A 16,384-nucleotide genomic window follows, 5' to 3' on the forward strand; every position below is an offset into this window, starting at 1 on the left:
TTTTTGACATACAACAAAGTATATATGAGTTTTAAGTGGAGGAGAAGATGACTGATTTGTCAGAGTGCCCTCCCCTCCCAGTGGTTCTCAGAGGTCTTTGAGGGGGGTCCCCGGCAAAATGAGTTAAAGGAGCCAATTTTTTCGCCCATTTTTAACCTTATCTCCGTATAATTGGTCCTCACTAATTATCACTCATTATAAGACGGCACCATTGCTGTGTCTACTCTACTCTGCGTCTCATTGGAGGTCTGTGGACAGTTCATAAACCTACTTACCAGTAGTCTCGTGTAGCCAGAAAAAAACTATTCCACAATCTCCGAAGGCTACAGTATATGGAGTCTGGAACTACACCTCCCGAAATCCGAGGCAAGAAGCTGTCATCTGTCATTTCCGTTCACAAAGATATATTTTAACATACGGAGGCGGGTAGTTGGCTTCACATCCGCTTTTCCTCTTAATCATTTTCAACTTCCGTGCTCCGGACTGTATGACCGGAAGCATTTGAAAATTGTGGGAGGCAACAGTCTGGAGCACGCTCGACTAGCCTACCAGTGACATTGTTGATGTCCCTGGTACCTGGCAACCAAATATTTTGGGATGGGGGTCCGCGGCCAAAATAGTACAGTACGCATCAATAATGGTGGTTCTTGACATGCACATGTTTGAGAAGCATACTGTAGCACACACACACACACACACACACACACACACACACACACACACACACACACACACACACACACACACACACACACACACACTATCTATTCTGTCTATTCGTCCTTCTATATATCGATGAGTCATCGTCCGTGTGATTAAAGTCAACTTTACCGCTTGGCTGTCGAATGTCTTACACACACACACACACACACACACACACACACACACACACACACACACACACACACACACACACGCGCACACACATGCACAACCCAAAACAAAGACACAGCCAAGGCAACAGTGTCCTGGAGAGGTGCCTTGTCATTCTCACGCCAGATAATTCTCCCCACAATGTGAAAACAATTTTAGAAAAGCTCTGTAGCTCGTTTTGCACGCTGACATCCCCGTTCCCCGTTCCCCTTCCGCTGTGGATCCACTGCAAACAGAACCCTGACACACTTTCTCACGACCAGCTGTGGACTAAAGTACAGTCAGCCCTCAGTACCGGTGATCGTTTCTGACAGCAGATTTTCATTTAGTTTTTTAGTCATAGTCCGGGAACGCATCCATTTTTAGATTTCTTTGGGCTATTAAAAAATAGCAGATCTACAAGCTCATAGCGCGGCACCGAGTGCCGCGCTATGAGCTTGTAGATCTGCTATTTTTTTGAAAAATCGTGAAAACTTTTGCGAATCTGTAAATATACATATTATACATATTTTTAAAAGCGAACATTTGTGACTCAAATCTTTGCTTCTGGGGGTCTTTGGAACTGAATATTTTAAATGTATGTTTTTTTTAATAATAATAATAAAAAATAAAAAAAAATGATTTTAGAAAACATTTTTAGAATTGGCCTCAGGTCTTAATGGGTTGCCCGATTTTTTACTTAGCCGTGTGCCCAAAACGGCTGATCTACAAGCTCACAGCGCCTGCAGATCGGCTATTTTCGGAGGGTGACACCCGCGGCGCAACCTCTTATCTCTGTAACCGACTTTTTGTGTTTTTATAATTAACACATTGGCTGCCATCTTCTTCTTTTTTTTTCCTACAGTAGACTGCCAGACTTTTTCAATGAGAAAAAAAAAGTACTTAGGAGCCGAGATACAGAATTTTTAAGTTTTAAGTTACAAGGAAGTGTCTGGGAGTCTAAATCTTCGGAAAATCATATCTCCTTGGTCTTTGGGTCAAATTAAAAAATGTAAAAAAAAAAATAAAAAAAAATATTTTGATTTTTTTTTTTTTTTTGAAAGAACGCAGATCTGCATTCTTGGCAGCCAATGTGTTAATGCCCTACTTGATCATACTACAGCGTCACACAAAAGCATCAAAAGCAGCAGATCCGCAAGCTCGTTTTGAGCTTGCGGATCTGCTGCTTTTGCTGTTTGCAGGGTTCCCACCCGACAGAGACCATATAACTTACGGTTAAAGTTGGTAAACAGATTTAGCTGTGAACTCACTTTGCCTCGGACCCCTAAGCGGGTCCCCGGACCCCACTTTGAGAACCTCCATAGCCTTACTCACCATTATGCACGCGCCCCGTTTAGAGCTGGCGGTTGTGACAAGCGCTCGAGACTTCCGGGAGGAACTTAAACTCTTAACTGGTGGCGTTTGGTGGGTGTTAATGACTGTTGAGGCCGGGTGCGGGGGGAAGAAACCGGACCCCTGAAGTATGGAAGCAATTTCTGCTCCACTTCGCCCTCAGATTAGCCTGCGACTTGCCAAGGGCCGGCTCTCTGTGTGAAACCATACAGAGAGAGACTTGGAGATTAACCCGTTAAGACCGGGAAACGCATCTGTGTAACCACTTTAATCCTTGTTTTTCATACTTTGGCTATTCAAAAATAGCAGATCTACAAGTGCTATGAGCTTGTAGATCTACAAGTGCCGCGCTATGAGCTTGTAGATCTGCTATTTTTTGAAAAATCGTGAACATTTTTGCAAATCTTTGAATATATATATTTTAAAAAATTATAATAATTTAACTCAAATCTTTGCTTCTGGGGGTCCCTGGAACAACATATTTTGAGATAGCCAAGTACATATCATTTTGGGGGTCCTTGACATGAAAACGTTTGAGCACCACTGATATTATAGCAACATAGGTTTTTTCAAAGAACTGTTAGGATTTAGAAGACATTTGTAGAATCCCCCAGAAGCAAAGATTTGAGTTGAAAATGTTCTCTTTGAAAAAAATATATATATTCAGAGATTTGCACACATTTTCACGATTTTTCCAAAAGATAGCAGATCTACAAGCTCGTAGCGCGGCACTCGGTGCCGCGCTACGAGCTTGTATATCTGCTACGTTTTGTATAGCCAAAGTATAAGATAATGGTTAAAGTGGTTCAAATCTAAAATGACTTTCCCGGTCTCAATGGGTTAACAGCTACTTGGGGACAACAGGGCTACACCCTAAATAAGATGGTGTCACCACCGCCCTGTGACTGCCTGGGATGCGTCTCTCTCTTTATGCGTTGCACGATTTACAATGTAGGCATTTAGCAGACGCTCTTTATCCAGAGTGACTTGCTCTTAAGCGTGAGAGCGGAATAAGCAGCAGAGTGAATGTGAGCTTTAGTCAATAAACGACAAGGTGACATGAGTATATTAATAGAGTGCAGAGAGAGCATTGTAGTCTCCTTATAGCAAAGTGGGGGTCCCCCAAATTATTTTGAGGGGTCCCCAGATGATTAGCTCAATGTGCAACATTGTTTTCTCACTCAACAGTAAACAAACCAACATACAGTATAAGTGTATGCAGGCTATCTGCACATTTCTAAAGTGACAATTTAAGGACTTTCAAAACCTTTTTAATAGCTCTAAAATGAAAGAAATAAGCTAATAATAAGACCATTACTACGTCAAAAGTAACCAACAAACTATACTATAAGAAATGGCCAAATTGTCAAATCTACAAACTGAGTTTGTAGTTTGGCTATTTTCATAGTATTCATCTGTGGAACCGAGTCAAACTAAATAGTAAGGCCTCAACTCTACTACAATTTCAAGTGCTTGTCAGGGCGTGGGGTCCACAGTTAAAATATGATTATTTTGGGGGATGAACCTAGCGTCTGTCTAAACATTTTTATCTAAATAACATTCTATACATTTGAAACTCTAGGACACCAGGTAAACAATGAACCTAGCATGCATATAAATCTAATCACACTATTAACATCTGTGGTCGAGGAAAAACAAGTCATTTCTGGATATACCGTAAATGATAGATCTGTTTCATCCATTCTTTGTGTCTCTGTTGCGCGTCGTTTTGTCTTCAGCAGAGGCCCTTCCTCCCAAGTGTGTTTGTGACAGTGGTGGAAAAAGTACTCAAATGTTTTACTTAAGTAAAAGTATCAATACTGCAATGTAGTAATACTCTGTTACAAAGTCTGGAATTCAAAATGTACTTTAGTAGAAGTGCCAAAGTTGAAAGTACTCAGTATGCAGAATATCCCATTTCGCAAGTTTTCAAATGTATAAAATGTATAAAAATCTTTTGAAAATAGCAGATCTACAAGCTCACAATGTGTCGCGATGCGACGCATTGTGAGCTTGTAGATCTGCTATTTTCAAATGGCCAAAATGTATAATAGGGCTGATTAATGTTTTGTAATCATAATCAAAATCTACAAAGTAAATAGTAACTAAAGTTTTCAAATAATTATAGTGGAATAAAAGTACTATATTTGGATCCGAGATGTAGTGGAGTAGAAGTAAATTACTGAAATTTGAACATACTCAAGTTAAGCAAAAAAATACCTCAAAAAGTACAGTACTTGAGTAAATGTACTTTACACTGCAGTGCCTGCATTGCAGAATCACATTCAGAATCTCTGTTTCGTTTACTGTATATCTAAAGCACATTTTCAACCTTTTTATGTTTTTTCGTAATTATCGGCCTACTGCTTTGTCGTCCAAGAGATAAGCGCAAAAGTAGCCGATCTAATAGACTCACAACGCGACGTGACGCTATGAGCTTGCATATCAGCTACTTTTGACACATTTTGAAATTGGATTTTGAAAGTGAAAAGTACTGGTTATTGGTTAGCTGTGGGTTTTTATGAATTCTAAACTAGGGATATTAACAATTAATCCATAATCGATTAACTACCGTTAAGAATTTTGTCAATTGCTCCGCTACAAGTAAAAGCTTACTTGAGTAAGTTTACTTGAGTAAAAGTGCAAAATATTGGTATCAAAATGTACTTAGAGTACCAAAGTAGAAAGTACTCATTATGCAGAATGTCCCATTTCACAATTTTTCAAATGTATAAAAAAACATTCGAAAATAGCAGATCTACAAGCTCACAATGCGTTGCATCGCGACGCATTGTGAGCTTGTAGATCGGCTATTTTCAAATGGTCGAAATGCATATAGGGCTGAAGTGGTTAATGTATGTTTTGTGATAATAAAAAAAAAAAAAAACTAGTAACTAAAGTTTTCAAATAAATGTAGTGGAGTAAAAGTACAATATTTGGATCCGAGATGCAGTGGAGTAGAAGTAAAAGTATTGGAAATACTCAAGTAAAGTACAAATAATCTCAAAATTGTACTTAAGTACAGTACATAAGTAAATGTACTTAGTTACTTTCCACCACTGCCCGACAGCAATGCTGTATGTATGTTCTCACATTAAGTTCATGTAGTGCCTTATGGAGCATGACTGACATCATCTTAGCTGCAATTTCCTCAGTTCTTCCTTTTCCTCAGTTTTTCCTTTCAATGTTGTTTGTCCCAAACGTCCTGAAGGGCATCTTCTAGATAGATCCTAATAGGATTATGTTCTCTCTTATTGTCTCGCCTCACCCCTTGCTACCAGTTGTAGGTCTTGGGGTCAGCAAACAGCCGACAGTAATGAAGTAACGAGGAGACCTGTTAGACCGGCGTTGCCAGATTTTGCGAGAGAAACAAGCAGGCCGGGGTCTATGAAAACAAGCCCAAAAGAAGCGACTATGAGCACTTTAAACCTACATGCATCGGACGTTTGGAAATAGTCGATCTGCAAAGCTCACAACGTGTCATGATGTGATGCGTTGTGAGCTTGTATATCTGTTATTTAAGAAAGAAACCTTCAAGAAATATTTAGAATATTTTTGAAACATTTTAACTACACAAATCTTGTATGGGGGGGTCGGCCTCTGGCACAAAATATTTTCATATGGGGTTCTGAGAACCACTGGTTTGAACAATATACTGTATATAGATATATTTTTAAGCAAGCGACTACACTTTAAAAACAAGGCAAAAAAAATCCCGCAAACCCGCAACTAACCAATATTTAAAAGCGACTTCACAGAAAAAAAACAAGCCTACAGTTGCTTATAACAAGCGTACGTGGCAACACTGGAGTAGACCTGTAGACATATGGAGATGCTCTGTGCTTGAACCTGTCTCAACCCCTCCCCCCTGCTGTGTTCCTTATGAGTGTGATGATCGTACTTTGTACCGCCTTGTGCAGACAAGTGGACGGCTGTTGTTTGGATAATCCTAGTGCAGCGGCTCCCAAACTGGAGGTCGGGACCGTCTGGAAGGGGGAGGGGGTCCCCAAATTATTTTGGGGGGTCCCCAGATGATTAGCTTGATGTGTAAAACAGTCTCTGTTCATGCCTTCGGCGACAGATTTCACAAGGCATTATACTATTCCCCCCCCCCGTCCCCCGTCAACACTTGTAATCCCCTGTCTTGATCTAATGGTATGTTCCACCTGTGGGGGTCAGTAGGTCATTGCAGGTAGTGGTGGTGGCGTTCTCTCGTGACAGTTGGGTGGACCGCGTGCATTTAACCCTTTAAGACCTGAGGCAGATTCTACAAAATGTCTTCAAAATCCTAACGGTTTTCTGAAAAACGTATGTTTCTATATCAGTGGTTCTCAAACCTTTTTCATGTCATGGACCCCCAAAAATATATGTATTTGTCCGCGGACCCCCATCTCAAAATAGTAAGTTCCAGGGACCCCCAGAAGCAAATAATTGAGTCAAAAATGATCCCTTTAAAAATATGTACAAAAATATTTTCACAAATGTTCAATCATTTTCAAAAATAGCAGATCTACAAGCTCATAGCGCGGCACTCGGTGCCGCGCTATGAGCTTGTATATCTGCTATTTTTGAATAGCCAAAGAAATCTTAAAATGACACACAGATGCGTTCCCGGTCTTAAGGGTTAAAGAGCATGTTTATTTTAATGATCAATCGATCGATTGTGTTCCAGCTTGAATCAACGGATCTAACCAGTGTAAGTTCCTATCTGTCGGTATCATAGTAAAGACTGCACTCCATGTGTTTTTTCCCCCCTGTTTGTTGTGTATTGTTTTACTCTTAGCATTTTTGTCACTGTCTGGCAGAAACCAGCCAACTCCATTTTTCAGCTTTATTTATTTATTCATTTTTTCATAAATCAGTGCTATTGAACACCCTTAGTTTCTGTGTGTTGGTTAAAAAAATATTGAACCAATGAAAAGCATTAAAAAGCGCTTCTGACGAAACCAGCTAACTCCATTGGATCCTCAAACTTTCTGCTAAACCAGCTAACTCCACCAAAGGGGGTTGAGTTAGCTGGTTTTGCTGACTCCAGGCTCCACCCCCTTTTGACCTCCAACCTCATTGTGAGCTTAGAGGTCCATTCAGCTGTTCTTATCAACGACGAACAAAACCCCCTAACTCCCCTTTTTGTTTATTTTTTTTCATTTTTTGAAAAATGAACATTTTGGAGTTAGCCGGTTCCTGCCGGACAGCAGAGATATATGTGTTACTGAGTGTACAGCACTTTGGTTCAACGATGTTGTTTTAAATGTGCTCTATAAATAAATTGGGGTGTTTTTTATTTGCGGGGGCCACTTGCAGTTTCCAACGAGTGGGACCCCTGGCCGAGGTAAAGAATAGTTTGACCGTTCTTACCTCTTGACCGGTGCTACGTCCCGCTGTGTGTTATGATACACACCTTACACATCTCCTGAGGACGACGGGCGGTCGGCGGGATAATCCGCCACAGCTATGTAATCCTCACAGGAATGTCACACGTTCTCTCCCCTATAGGTCCTCCATGCATCATGCCGCGGTTTAGAACAACGCCGCCAGGGAGCTGAGAGATACGGAGGCCATTCATGAAGGGGAAGCGTCGCGGAAGATTGACCAGCCAAAACGGCGTCCTGCGACGCGAAGTGGAAGACGTAATATTTAAGCCGACGTCGTTTCGGTATTACAGTTTATATTAGTTCGGGCTTCAAATTCAAAAGTGTAAGTTCTTGTTTTGTTCTGTGATCTCTGCTGTATGTTCTCGTTAAGCCATGGTACCTATACTTTGATTTAATAAAGATATTTTGTAAGTAATTATTTGGTTTACAAAAGGCCAAAGTTATTATGCACATAATGAACGAAACTAGTGGTTGCAAGAACCCTTTCATAATTGTCTCCGCCGAGAGATGTCTTGCGCCCTGTCCATCCGTCCGCATGTCCGTGTGTCTGTCTGTGAACAGCTAATCTCCGGCACTGTTGGCCCGGTCGCTGCGAAACTGTGCACACACACTTCCTGGATGCCGAATTTTTCAGATTGTCCTGTGCCAACAGGTGGACGATTTTTTTCAAAACACATTTTTTTATATCACTTGTACAGATTTTGTCCAAACATCACGCAAATCCGTACACAGTATCTCTATAGTCATGTAATCAACACGGATCTGTCCGATTTTCCATATTCCATCCTGATTGGCTAAGATTGGCTTCCAAAGTTTGCAGGATTGGTTAGTTTTGAACAAAATGCCTCAAATCATGAACACAGCATGCGATTTCCATGAAATTTTGCACACACATCCCCACTAGGCCGAGGAAGTGATGCCACCCTTTTTCACATTGGCCTGTTATAGCGCTAACAGCAGGTCTAATTTAACAAAACCATTTTTTGGCACAAAATGCCTCAAATCATGAATGCAGTGTCCTGGCACCCTTTTCACATTGGCCTATTATAGCGCCACCAGGAGGCCACATAACCTACCTGACCTGGCGGAGACCTCTGCTCCGAGGAGCACTTTTCTAGTTTGATATACCCCTTCCTATACAAACCCATTGTAACTTCAAAACTCCATTTTAACCATGTTAGAAAACACCCGTCCTTGGTTCTGGTGACTGATATTGGCCTTCTAATACGTGAGGGGGGCCGTGTTTTTTTTTCAATTACTTTTTTCATTTATCTTATAAAATATTTCTATTTTATTTTATTGTTTTCATTTTCCAAAGAAATTATTTAAAAAAAACAAATGAAAAATGTCCCCTAAATGTACTTAGTTAACCGGCGTCCACCACTGCCTATACAGTAGGTGTGTGTAGCTGCGTTTGTAAGCAACGTGGGCTGCAGAAGGGCGATGTGAAGATAACCACGGGCTGAGTGGGGGGGGGGGGGGGGGGCGGGGGGGGCATAGTGAGAGAGCGATGACTGCTGCCAGCCTTTCAATTAACCCATTCAATCCGGGAACGCATCAGTGTCTATTTAAGATTTCTTTGCCTATTAAAAAAATAGCATGATTTTGTAGATCTGCAGTTTTTTGGAAAAATCGTGGAAAATCTGTGCAAAATTTTGAATATATTTGCTATTTTTGAATAGCCCAAAGTATAAAATAATGGTTATAGATAAAAACAAATCTAAAATGACACAGTATATGCGTTCCAGGATTGAATGGGTTAAACCCAACAGCCATACTTGCTTATCATCGTCCTTCACTTAAACTGTGCACCTGTACAACGCTCTCTGTCCGCCATAAATGACAGCCAGTCTTCCTGCCCGCCGCACAGAGAGAGCCATTGTTGTGTCCTGGGACTGATCTCGCCAAGCGGTGGAAGAAGTATACTGATCTTTTGTATTTTTCACTTTAACCCATTAAGACCTGAGGCCGATTCTACAGATGCCTTCTAAATCATTGAGTCTCGAACTGTTTTTCCATGCGAAGGACCCCTCAAAAATGTATTGTATTTGGCCGCGGACTCCCGTCTGAAAATGTTTTGTGCCAGGGACCACCCAGAAGAGATGATTTGTGTTGACAAAAATCTAAATTATTTGAGATTTTTCAAACACTTTCAAGATTGTTCAAACATTTTCAAAAATAGCAGATGTACGGAACGAAGTGACGCGCTGTGAGCTTGTGTATCTGCTATTTTTGAATAGCCAACTCTAAAATGACACAGATCCTTTCCCGGTTAAAGTAGCAAAGTAGGATTTTCTTTTTATTCTGTCACAAGTTAAAGTCCTGAATTCAAAATGTTACTCGAGTTAAAAGTGCAAAAGTATATTGGCATCAAAATAAACTTACATTACCAAAAGCACAAGCACTAATTTTGCTGAATGTTCTATTTAAACTTTTTTCCCCAAAAACCTTTGGCGGGGAAAATAGCAGATCTACAAGCTCACCGTGTGACGCCCTGTGAGCTTGTAGATCGGCTTTTTCGAATAGCCATAAATATAGGGCTCAATTGGTTCATCTAGCCATGCTTTGTTCTGCAAGGTAGCTAACGTTTTGAAATAATTGTAGTGGAGTAAAAAGTTTGCCTCTGAGATAATAGTGGAGTAGAAGTAGGAAATTGTACTTAAATACAGTACATGTACTTAGTTACTTTGCCTCCCTGCACTGTAAAGCAAGTTGGCAAGGAATGGCAAAATGTATTTATAAAGCACATTTTAACAAGAAGGCAATTCAGTGTGCTTTACATCAAACAATAACCCAATGGTTCTCAAAGTGTTTCATGTCAAGGACCCCCCAAATGTAAATGTATTTGGCCACAGAGTAGACCCCCATCTGAACATATGGGGGTCCTATCCCACTGATATGGCCCTGGCTGCATATCAGTGGGATGTGTATCACCCATGGGCTGGCTCACTTTTCCCATATATGGTGAGCGTGAGCATGGTAGAAGTATTGGGGTTCAAGTGGTTAAAGGTAGGGTAAGTTATATTTTTGGGTCAAAACATTTCTTTGTTATAAGGTTCAAGCTCTGAATTAGTAATCATTGCTATAGAGTTTTTTTTTCAGTAATAGGGGTCTCCCTGTATCTCCAGCTCTTTAGTTTAATGAATAGAAAATTCATTTTCACAGCAGCCGTATTATCACTTCCTTCACAGGTGTTACCAATGATACTAATGAAGGCTCTGTTCCATTTAGTGTAGCACAGTGGTTTTCACGACCCCCATAACTCTTGAGAGTGTACAAATGGAACCAAATGGACCCTTACGGGTCCATTTGGTTCCATTTGTACACTCTCAGAGTTACACACCTGTAAGGGGCCATTTGGAAGCCCAACTGTAGATATGCACAATATCAGCACCCTGACTCTTTTTGACCAGAATGGAACAGAGCCTTCATTAGTATCATTGGTAAGACCTGTGACTGTCTTCATAATATGGCTGCTGTGAATAGAGCCTATCAGGAGAGAGTAGCCAGGTAGGCACCCCCAAGTCAACAACCAGCTGGCTGGCACTGTGCCATCTTGGTACCCTCACCGGCAACCATAAAGCATCATTGCGTGCAACTATTAGTTTTTGCATGCTGCTAGCCTTGTAGTTACTCCACAGGTGAGCATGAAGGGGGGTGGGGGGGGGTGATGTGAGAACAATACTTCCGCTATAGCTCGTCCCCGCCCCCCAGGCGGTTTAATGTTAATTTATTCCCAAGCAATGTAAAGGTATTCATGTGTAAAAACAACAACAACGCAGCTTTAACATAAAAGCTGTATATGCGTTGATTTTATCATCTGTTGGAACGGGCAGATAGATAAACAACGCATTGATTTCCCTCCCTTTCGGGAATGTGCGTTAAACCCTTATCTGATCTGACTTTTCAAACACCTCCTTGGTTCTTCTGTCCACAACGGCGCTATATGGCCCGAGGCTGTTAGGAGAGAGGGGTTTGTCTCAATGTCTCTGTTAGAACCTAGTGATTAAAGAAGGAGCCTTTTGATCACTGCTGTAACGAGTGGTTTCTCTTCCATAGAGATGCTGATTGGCCTAATTATCTGAATTTAAACCAAAGCGCTCTGTTTTGGGGCTGTAAAATATAGTAGCCAACCGCCGCACTGTGAAAGCTACAGTTTGAATTGATCTGTTTTGTGACTCGGAGAGAGTGCAACCGTGTGTGTGTGTGTGTGTGTGTGTGTGTGTGTGTGTGTGTGTGTGTGTGTGTGTGTGTGTGTGTGTGTGTGTGTGTGTGTGTGTGTGTGTGTGTGTGTGTGTGTGTGCGTGTGCGTGCGTGCGAGAGACGGCTGGCTGAGACAGACTTTCACCATTCATACCAATGGTGGAAGGTAAGAGTATTTACTCAAATACTTGAAAGTACATTTTGAGGCACTTTTACTTTACTTTGATCATCAATATCTCTCAAGTCATTAATAACTCTCAGAGTGTGCCAAATGGACCCGTATGGGTCCATGTGGTTCCATTTGTACACTCTGAGAGTTACACACCTAAGTTATAAAGGTCCATTTTGGAATCCCCCGTCAAGGAACCTCCGAAGGTCCATGGATCTTTTTTTTTCATGTGTATACAGTCCTGTAGACTATAAGTAGCTTGAAGATAACACCCTTGACCCATTAAAACGGGGAAAGCATCTGTCTGTGTCATTTTGGATTTTTGCCTTGGCTATTCAGGCTGGCAGGGCCCTGCGTCAGGCACCCGGTAACTAGTGGTGAGCAAACCGACACTGTGGGGAGCCAACCCATGGCAAAGCCATGAAAAGGAATGAGAAGCACCACCTACGTAGATGTCACTGTAGACCATTGGTTCTCAAAGTGGGGTCTGGGGACCCCCAGGGGTCCTTGGGGGGGGGTACCAGTACCAGGGGGTCCCCAGCAACATTAGTTAATATGTTGCGTCACAATCGTTTTTACCCCTTTAACAGTTATTTTAGACTTGAGCTGTTCAAAAACAGCAGATCTACAAGCTCATAGCGCGGCACTCGGTGCCGCGCTATGAGCTGCTATTTTTGAAAAATCTGAATTTGAAAATGTGTGCAAATCTTTGAATATATATATTTTTTTACATTTTTAACAAATCTTTGCTTCTCGGGGCCCCTGGAACAATATTTTTTTTGATGGGGGTCCGCGGCCAAATACATATCATGTTGGTGGTCCTTGACATGAAAAACCACTGCTGTAGATGTCACGGGTGACCCTGATGCTAGGACAGGAGGGTGTCAGAGAATATCCACATGGATTAATCACGTCCAACCCTAGCATCCCTATTCTGGGCATGTCATAATAAGTTTAATAACGTCAAATAACATTTGACGAAAACAGTCGCTCTGAACTCTTTGATAGTAATAAACTCGAAGCCTCATTTTCTGCCTCAGTCTATTATAGTGACCGTTTGTAAAAGAGAATATGTCAACTTTTAATGGCTGCCTGGCTAGACAAGCCACTGAACTTCCTTTATCATTGTCCCCTTGATTACAGTGGTGTAAAGTAACTCAGTGCATTTACTCAAGTACCGTACTTAAGTACAATTTTGAGGTGCTTTTACTTTACTGGAGTATATCCGATTGTCTATACTTTTACTTCTACTCCACTACATCTCAGAGGCAAATATTGTACTTTTACTCCACTACAATTATTTGAAAACTTTAGTTACTTTGCAGATATAAATGAGTACATAATAAAACATACATTAACCACTTTAGCCTTATTTTATACCTGGGCTATTTGAAAATTGCAGATCTACAAGCTCACAACGCGTCGCATCACGTCGCGTTGTGAGCTTGTAGATCTGCTATTTTCAAACATTTTAGTACTTTTACTTTTGGTATAAGTACATTTTGATACCAATACTTTTGTACTTTCACTCGAGTAAATTTAGAATTCCAGACTTTTACTTGTAACAGAGTACTTCTACATTGCAGTATTGATACTTTTACTTAAGTAAAACATTTGAGTACTTTTCCCACCACTGCTTGATTATCCTACCAATGGGGACCGTTGATGTTTGTATACATTTTTTTGCACAATCGGCAAAACTTTCCCAGCAATCTGTTTGATTTGGTGTTGAAGCCGTTCGATTCTGGCTCTGTCCCCCCGCCCCTTGCTCCGTGTCATTTTGGAAACCGATGATATTCTGCAGCATAGATGGCAGGGTCTCCTCGGGGAGGGGATAGGAGCAGCACCAGGCTGATTATCTTATCCCATTAAGACCCATGAGTGCGTTCTAAATCAAAAAAACAAAATGCCGGGCCCGAACCGCTGGCGTAGCTGTCTGGGCACCTATAGGCTGCTAATCCGCCGGTTCGAATCCCGATCCCGATGACCTTTGCTGTGCCCCCCCCCATATCTCTCCCCATTTCCTGTCAGTCTAACTGTATATCTATCAATAAAGGTGGCCTGATCACTCCTCATGCATTGAAGGAAGCATGAGCTCAGCTCGGGGCTCTCCGCAGGCTGGCAGAGGGAGAGTAGCGCCCATGATTACAGCTTATATATTTTAAAGGCAGAAAAAGGCACAAAAATATCTTTTAAAAACCTAAATGCCTTCTAAATCAGTAGTTCTCACACTTTACAGATTATTTCCAAAATTATTTCCAAAAATTCAAAAATAGCAGATGTACAAGCTCACAGCGAGTCACTTCGTGCCGCGCCGCGAACTTGTACTTCTGCTATTTTTGAATAGCCAACGCCAACACGTGAAATGACACATCAGATGCTTTCACCCGGTTCGGACGGGTTATTTACAGCACAACGGAGGATCAGTTTTGGAGAAATTAACTTGATCCCACAAATGCTGCAATCTGTTTACTGTAATTGGCTCTCGCCGATCCTTATGACGCAGGAGGGACGGTCTGTTTCTGGTTATTGGGGAATAATTCTCTCCCCTCCCCTCCCTCTCTCCTCTCTCTCTCTCTCTCTCTCTCTCTCTCTCTCTCTCTCTGGCTTCGAGCTTTCCATTCCGCTTCCTCTCTCAGCTTAGATCACAGGCCCGGGTTTGGTCGAAGGTGGCAGATTGCAATGATTCATAAAAGCTTCATACGCTGATGGGAATCACAAACAATTGTCATTTGATGTTTTGTGGGGGGGGGGGACGTGCAGTGGTGGAAAAAGTACTCAAATTCTTTACTTAAGTAAAAGTACCAATAATGCAATATAAAAAGACTCTGTTATAAGTAAAAGTCCAGAATTAAAACATTACTTGAGTAAAAGTACAAAAGTATTGGCATCAAAATGTACTTAAAGTACCAAAAGTAAAAGTACTAAATATTTGAAAATAGCCGATCTACAAGCTCACAACGCGTCGCAACGCGACGCGTTGTGAGCTTGTAGATCTGCTATTTTCAAATAGCCTATATGTATAAAATAGGTTTAAAGTGGTTAGTGTATGTTTCATTATATCATAATTTATATCTGAAAAGTAACTAGTAACTAAAGTTTTCAAGTAAATGTAGTGGAGTAAAAGTACAATATTTGCCTCTGAGATGTAGTGGAGTAGAAGTAAAAGTATTGGAAATTGGAAATACTCAAGTAAAGTACAAATACCTCAAAATTGTACTTAAGTACAGTACTTAAGTAAATGTACTTAGTTACTTTCCACCACTGGGGACGTGACATGTGGGGGAGCGTTTGGCCGCAGCGTGCATAGTTTGGCCCCAACGGTGGTGAAACACACTCTGGTGAAACTTGTTGCTCTGCAGTGCCAACCAACCGGAGTTGGAAATCGTTGCTGTGTCGGGGACAGAAACCTCTTATCTCCATATTCATATAACTTTTTGTGCTTGTGGACCTGCTAATTTTGATGGTTTAAAAAATATAATCCTTAAAACTGTTTTGGACATATGAGGTTCCCCCCCCGACAGAGACAAAATCTGTGCGTTTTATTCGCAGCACTCCAAAGGTTCCATTTGCACACTCTCAAGAGTTACAACTTACAAGGGGTCCATTTGGAATCCCCTCGAGGAAAGCTGAGGGTCCCGCTGAGAACCATTGCTCTATTGTCTTACATTACACTACATTACAGTCATTTAGCAGACGCTTTTATCCAAAGCGACTTACAGTAAGTGCATTCAACATAGGTAGGGAAGAAAACGACTAATCACCAGAAGTCTTCAGTGCATTCCCTTCTAAAACAAGCAACTAAGAGTATAGGCTACCTAGCGCTAAGGTAAACGGTGTAATATATCAGCTACCTACTTTCTTAAACAGAGGAGACAAATAGGAACATCAAATGAGCAAGAGCTAAAACAAATAAGTATATCAAATAAACAAGATTCAATAAAACAAGAGCTCGTACAAATAACTGACAACAAGTAGGCCATGCAGGCAAAGAGGAAGGGTCAGGGTAGTGTTTCCCGAAGAGGTGGGTTTTCAGCCTGCGGCGAAAGATCCTTGGTGAGCTCATTCCACCACTGTGGGGCCGTGACCGCGTAGATCGGCCAGAAGGACCTCTGAGCGACAGGGCAACCAGTCGCCCCGAGGCGGCAGGCCGAAGTGGTCGGGCAGGGGTGTAAGGCTTGACCATAGCCTGGAGTTCACTGCCCCTACAGGCTAGCCCCAGGGTCTTAAACTGGATGCAAGCCGCTACGGGGAGCCAGTGCAGAGAACGGAGAAGGGTAGTTGTGTGAGAGAACTTGGGGCGGTTGAACACCAGACGGGCTCCCCAGTGCTCCTCAAATGAATGAATTTGTGCAAGGGACCCCTATACCATACAACAATATTTTTTTGATTATAGCTCATGCGACGCGTTCTAGATCGGCTATTTTAAAAA

The 16,384-nt window shown here is 41.6% G+C and overlaps 1 protein-coding gene across 1 annotated transcript in view; it reads left to right on the forward strand.

The window, feature by feature from the left end:
• The window catches only part of LOC311044280 (DNA repair protein XRCC4-like), a 105,223-nt gene extending 97,277 nt beyond the window's left edge, over positions 1-7,946 (forward strand). Inside the window, exon 9 of the mRNA XM_084055735.1 lies at positions 7,702-7,946. The gene's annotated coding sequence lies outside the window, so the exon portion shown is untranslated. The remainder of the gene's footprint in view (positions 1-7,701) is intronic.
• Positions 7,947-16,384: the final 8,438 nt, after the last annotated feature.

This window comes from Gymnoscopelus microlampas (genome assembly GCF_963454915.1).
Source record: "Gymnoscopelus microlampas genome assembly, chromosome: 4".
Taxonomy (NCBI): Eukaryota; Metazoa; Chordata; class Actinopteri; order Myctophiformes; family Myctophidae; genus Gymnoscopelus; species Gymnoscopelus microlampas.